This window comes from Budorcas taxicolor, chromosome 2 (assembly GCF_023091745.1).
Source record: "Budorcas taxicolor isolate Tak-1 chromosome 2, Takin1.1, whole genome shotgun sequence".
Lineage (NCBI taxonomy): Eukaryota > Metazoa > Chordata > Mammalia > Artiodactyla > Bovidae > Budorcas > Budorcas taxicolor.
Genome location: NC_068911.1, coordinates 180,489,339 through 180,496,375, shown reverse-complemented (window position 1 = coordinate 180,496,375; position 7,037 = coordinate 180,489,339).

Here is a 7,037-nt window from a genome sequence, read left to right as displayed (position 1 = left end):
CATGAAGAAGGCATACACATGGCCATTAAGCACTTGAAAAGGTGCTCAGCATCACTCATGGTTAGAGGAAGACCATTCAAAAGTCCAGTGAGCTATCACCTCACTCCAGTCAGAATGGCCATCTCAGAGAATCCCCAACAATTCATGTTGCAGAGGATGCGGAGAGAAGGGAGCTCCCCTGCACTCTTGGTGGGAATGTAAATCGGTCTACTCATTAGGCAAAGAGTAGCAAGTTTCTTTTAAAATACTAAACATAGTGTTGTAGCCACACGTTCCGGGAAACAAACTCACTCAGAAGGACAGTGCAGATAGTGGAGTGCCGTTTATTACACCGGCGGGCCCAAGGCAGAGTCTCCTCTTAGCCGAGGACCCCAAGCAGTTTTTGTGAAAACGTTATATACCCTAGGTGTATAAGGTTCCCTGAAACTAGTCTGAATAAAGGAAAAAGAAAGATACAATCAAAGTTAACCCATGCTTCATATGCCTTAAGCCTAGGCAATTAACAGTGGACAATTATCAATAGGCCTGTGGTCATACCAAAACAAGCATAATAGAATGTATGATTCTACTCAGTTACACAGATAAGTAGGGTATTCTTTTAGGCATGGAGACTCTAGGTACAAGCCCGGAGGCTCTTCTTTCCGGGAGCCTGGTTTTCCAGTTGGTATGTTGTTTCCATAGATACTGGGCATATAGCTCAAAGTCCATAGTCTGGCCCAAGATGGAGTCCTACTTTCAAGATAGAGCCTTTTCTGTATCCTCCTTCAATACAAGCACCATAGGATCCAGCAATCCCACACCTGGGTGTAGATACAGAGAAAACCAAAATCTGAAAAGTCGCCTGCAGCCCTCTGGTCACAGCTGCACTAGGACCGTGAACAGGACACGGCAGCCATCGAAGAGCAGAACACAGATCAATGGGTAAAGAAGGTGGGCACCTAGACATGATACAGCATTCTTCAGCCATTAAAAGGGTCAAGTAACAATATTTCCAGCCGCAGGGAGGAAAGTAGAGGGGACCATTCTAAGTGAAGCAGGAGAGACAGAGCCAGACAAGAATCAAATGGCATCACTTCTAGGTGGAATCTAAAAATGGAGACACATGAACTTCTTTACCAAAGAGAAACAGCCTCACAGGCTTATGGTTCCCAAGAAGAAGCTTATGGTTCCCCAGGAGGAAAAGAGGAGGGCAGGGAGAAATGAGCTAGTTCAGATTAACACACACACACTACTCTTTATAAAATCATCCACAAGGACCCACTGCATAGCACAAGGAACCCTCCTCAACACTCCGTAATAACTTACATGGGAAGAGAACCTAAAAAAGAACATATCTATGTCTGGCTATACACGAATCAAGCCCCTGGAAAGACATCCCGCCTCACTCATTCCTGTGCTCAGTTGCTCAGTTGTGTCCGACTTTTTGCAACCCCGTGGGCTGTAGCCTGCCAGTCTCTGCTGTCCATGGAATTTGCCAGGAAAGAATACTGGTTGGGTTGCCCTTTCCTTCTCCAGGGCATCTTCCCGACTCAGGGATCAATTCTGAATCTCTCGCATCTCCTCCACTGCAGGCAGATTCTTTGCTGCTGAGCCGCACCAAGGAAGACCCACTCATTGTTAAATCAATGCTGATCAAATCTACACTGATGAATCCCCTCCCACCAGTCAGAACGGCCATCATGAGAAAGAGCTCCAAAGAATAAATGCTGCAGAGGGCGTAGGGAAAATGGAATCCTCCCACACTCTGAGTGGGGGTGCACAAGGGTGCAGCCACGATGGAAAACAGCATGGAGGGTCCTGAGGAAAGGAAGCAGATGAGCCATGGGACCCAGCAACCCCACTTCTGGGCTCAGATCTGGAGAACATCACAACTTGAAACGATACGTGCACCCCTGTTTTCAGAGAAGCACTATTTACAACAGCCAAGACATAGAGTCCTCCAAAAAGTCCAGCGACAGGAACATGAAGCCTGCGTAGGCCATCTATACACTGGAGTACTCCTAGGCTCTGGGGGTGGAGTCAGGATGGGAGAATGTGGCCTCTGACCAGCAGCTGGTTGGAAGAAGGGAGACCAGCCCTGAGGTTAAGTGTTTCCTGAAGTCTGTGGGCCCCAGTGCTCATGGGCTTCATCCCCAGTGGGGACGTGGGCAAGGCCTGAGCCCCTTTGATGAAGCCACAGCAGCAATGGGCTCAGAAGTCTCCTGAGGGTGTCTCAAACTCTGACACCATGTTTTACAAAGGAACAGGAGAATGAAGCTGACCTCCTGACAGCGTCCTTCCAGCTCTGAGTTGTTTCCAGAAGGCCACCATCACCTGCATGGGGTCGACTGAGAGCCACCTGCCCCTCCTGCCTTTCCTCTTCCTCCCGGTGACAATTCCAGTGACATTTCCTGCCTGGTCCCCTCTCCCAGCCCAGATGCGTCTGTCCATCCACTGCCACTCATCTCACCCTGGGGACTAACAGGCCCCTCGAGGACTGTGATCCTGCTGCTCCCCATGCCCAGGAGGCAGCCTCACCTTCCTTCTCCAGCTGCTGAGCTCAGACACCAGGTGTGACCGAGCAGGAGCCTGTGGGCCCTCCCAAGACAGACCCCGTCCTGTATCCTCTGCGGCAGCTCCTCTCTGAATTTTGGAGGTAACAGCATCTGATGCATACTCTGGGAGTTTCACAGACACCAGAAGCCTCACTGAGTGGAAGAAGTTAACTACTAGATGAACATGAACACGTCCCCGCCGGAGCGTCCAGTTGTCGGGGAGTGTTTAACAGAAGGATTCCTGCCTGCTGCTTCTCACAAGTCCTGTGTTTCTTTCCAAGCGGAGCAGAACGCTGCTCCCAGGAGCCAGGGTCACTGTGTGAGACAGGCTTGAGTCTCCTTTAATCCCTTGTTCCCTTGTAACGGTTGTTATACGCTTGGTTTTCTGATCTTTATCATAGTCGTAAGAAACTTCTTGTACCACAGCTTATACATACTCACAGAAAATTCATCATAGCACCTTTGCACCATCAGAGCTTGGGTCCCCGTGTCTGTCTGTCTGTCTGTCTGTCTGTCTTTTCTATCTTTCTCTCTTTCTTTCTCTCTCTCTTTCTCTCTCTCTCTCTCTTCGGCTGATTCCTTGGAGCACAGAGACCCGTCTTGCTCACTCCCCTGCCCCAGCTTCTCAGACTTTCTCGAGAGGGCACCCTGTGACTTCACCCCCCCGCCGAGAGGGCACCCGGTGCCTTCGTGAGAGACGCAAGTCCTGTGTCAAGGACTTTATTGGTTTTCTGCCTAAACCAGGGAGTATCAGCCTCTTTCTCTCTTTCACTTTCTTATCGTCACCTCCGGACCACCAGGTCCTGGTCCATTAAAGGACCGCAACATCCAATGCCTGAGGATTTGTGAGGTTAGCCGCCTGTTACCTCACCAACCAGAGAACCGTGCACCAGCGGATCACAAACTCTGACCCCCTCCCTCAGGCGGCCTGTAAACTGCTTTGCTGAAACCCTTCAGGGAGTCTGGGGTTTGGAGCATGGATTAGCTGTCCTCCATGTATCGGCTTTAGTAACTATCACTTCCCGTTCCTTCACCGCAACCTGGCATTGCACTCAGGCGTGAGGACCCAAGTTTGGTTCAGTAACACAGGGGGCCTCCCAGGCTCCCACTTCCTTGTGCCCCAGTGACTGTCAGCTCCTCCTCCAGAGCCCACAGCCAGTCCCACACTAATTCCCCTCCACACCTAAGCCCGTTGTCACTGGCTACATGACGGTAATGATGATGACATCCAGCAGAGCCAGCTTTGCAAGGTAGACACTTCTGGACTTGACACCGGGCCCCTTTCCATAGACAGGATGGAGTGACTGTTTCCACAGGCCCCGTGGTGGAAGAGCTCACCTTCTCATGAAGTCAGGCCTTGATCCTCTCCAGGTGATTCCATGCTCCTCATTCTCACCAGCCCCTCACCCACATGGCTGCCATCTGTGCCTGTCTCTATGGGGCCTTGGTAATTTCCTAAAACGAGGGTGATTTTCACACAGATAATGGGGTGAACGGTGGCCCCAAATGGTGTGTGCCCCCAGAACATGTGAACAAGACCATATCTGGGAAAAGGGTCTTTGTAGATGCAGTTAAAGATGTCAAGGTGAGGTCACGCTGGGTGTGGCTGGCCCTCAATCTAACTAGAATGTTCCTTGTAAGGGACAAAAGAAGGAAGACAGACACAGAGGACAAGCCGCATGAAGAGGAAGGCAGAGACGGGCAGGAGGGGCCACAAGCCCAGGGACCTCTGGAGCCCCTGAAGCTGGAAAAGGCAGGAAGGACCCTATCCGGAGCCTCTGGAGGGACCTCAACCCTGTGCCACCTTGATCTCAGGGGTCTGGTCTCCAAGACTGGGGGAGGATGAACGCCTGTTGTTTTAAGCCACCCAGCTTGTGATCATGTTAGGCCACAGAGCAGCCACACAGACCCTGCTCTGTACGATCCTGGAAGGAGGGGTCTCAGTAAAGGCAGATGGAGGGTGCGTTACGGAGCCCTCAGAGTCAGCACTGGGCCCTCAGAAATGCTAAAGCAGTGGCTGGGCCCCAGAATGTTGAGGGGTCAAGTCTGAAGCCTGTCCCTAGGGCTGCACACGCCTCCCCAGGTTCTTACACCAGAACGAGTGGTGTAACATCTCAGTCCTGACTGAGGACACTGCTGATTTCACCAGTTACACAGCTGAAAACCCAGTTAGGATGCTCGCCACACTGATGATCAATTCTGAAGATGGTCAGGGGTGGGGACTCACGTGCAGCCAGCAGCCCTTCACCGTCCCCACCCCCTTACCCCACCGCCTCCTCTACCCTACTCCCCAAGGAGCATCCTCAGTGGGAAGTTGGGGGACCCAACGGAGGCCTCTCTAAGTAAACCTTGGCCGAGCCCCAGGCTAGCTGCTCCTGAACCTCATCCACCATTCCCAGGTAAAACACCCGGATATGAGCAAAGACCTCACAGGCTGGAGGGAAGGGCTTGGGGCCGCCCCAGCGACAGCATGCTTGCCGAGGTGGTCCTGACCCAGGGCTCTTCAGGAAGCTTCCCATCCCCTCCCTGAGTTGCCTCTCCAGTCCTGCTCCACCGCCTCTTCTCTGGCTTCCTCACCCCCGCCCCCCGGCCCCCGCCTGGGGAGACGTCCAACAGCAGGCACAGGTGACACACCGCTTCCTTACTTGGTCTAGAGAAGACCTGATCACAAACTGCAAGGCCGTCTCGCCAGCCCAGCCCACGCGGCCCGCAGAGTATGCGTTGAGTCTACCTGCAGGCGCTCTGACACCCGCTCAGGCTCACCTGGAAGGGCTGGCCGGGGGTCAGGTCAGCCAACCCTCCCCCATCGGGGCTCACAGTTGCAGAAAGGGGCCTTGATGTGCCTGCCAGGTGCAAGGAACAGGGGTGGGTCCTGGGGGTCAGGACAGACATGGGGCTGGAGCTCTGGTTTGTTTTCTAATCATTTTATCTGGCCCATGAGTGGGAGGTAATTTCAAGAAGACCCTCTCCTAATGAGGGGAACCCACAAGTCAGGGAGAGGAGGGGTGGGGTGTGGAGACAGGGCTCAGTGCCCGGGTGCAGTGGAAGTCTCTGGAAGACTCGGTGGAAGGAGGCTGTGTAGTGAAGCCCAGGGTCACTGCCCTGTCCAGGAGCAGCTGTTTGTTAGCTCAGGTCCTGCTCTGAGGGGCTCAGAGTCAGACCTGACCAACAGGTGGACTGGGGGTGCTCTGCAATGAGGGCCCTGTACTCGGTTCCTGGGTGCTGAGCCCTGCGGGTACCTGCCCAGGTGAGCCCCGTACCCTTGGAGGAGCCTGCCCAGCAGAACCCTGTGCTCCTGGGAGGGGTGTGTGAATGAGTGTCCCCTCTGTGCAGCAGGCACAGAGTAGCTTGGTGACTCGCCCACAGGCAGCGCCGGGAGATGAGAACCAGCACACAGTGGGGCCCTGAACCCGCCTGGGCCCATCCAGAGTGAGGACGGCGGGAGGTGGGTGCTGGCCGCTGTGCTGAGTGGGAGCCCCCACAGGAACCTGTTGCTTCTTGCACCTGACACCATGGGGCCTCCCCAGGACAGCAGACAGCCTGCCCCGGGCGGTGGGAGCTCCTGGAGACCCTGCAGGGGCCGTGAGAGGGAAGGGCCAGGCCGGAGGGGAGTGATCGCCCAGGCAGAGCCAAGGGGCGCGGGGCCCGAGGGGGCTTTTGTGGTCTGAGAGGGAGTGGGCGAGCTGGCGGTGAGTGTGGCCCAGGAAAGCAGCCCTGCTGACGGTGACTGAACCCGCCTCAGAGGGGCGGCCTTCCGGATGACCCCAGACACAGGGTGTGAGCAGGAGTCCTGGCAAAAGGCGCTGAGTCCCCCTAAGAGGAGGCTCTGGAGCCGCCTGGGGAGGGCGTGAGGGGGCACATGTGAAGCTGCTGGGAGTGGGCACTAGCCCTGGGAGGGGGGCGCACAGCCCACTCCACGGCCGCACATCTGTCCTTCTGGATGGGTCACTTGGCTTCTCAGAGCCTCAGCCTCTCAGTCTGCTTGTGGGCTGATGGTAGCATGGACTGATGAGTCATTTGCTCAGAACAGCGCAGGAAGGGGCCTCATGGAAATCCCACAGTACACCATCAGGACGGGACTCGAGGCCCCTGTTTCCTGCAGGCCTGTCTGCAGGACCCGGAGAGCAGACTTGCAGCAGAGCCTGGGGCGGGCTGGGCCTGGTGGTTGGTAGAGTGACCGCTCCCATCCCCAGGCCCTGCCAGCACTGGCCCTTAAGGCTCGGGGTCGGGGAGCCCACGGGGTGTGGGTCCAGCTGTGCCCACCAGGGAGGCCTGGAGCACTTCGCGAGGAAGCACTGGTGTGGCCGTCACCTGTGCACAAGCTTCTGAGCAGGGTCCAGTGGGAGTGCCTGCCCTGCACGTGGGTTTCAAGCCCACAGTGCACATGAGCTTCTACGGCTCTGCGTGTTTTCTGCACGCCAAGTCCTGACACCCAGGACACCCACCGCCCGTGAGGAGGCACGGCTGACCTGGCTCCAGCTGCTGCTTCTGGATCCCTCCTGA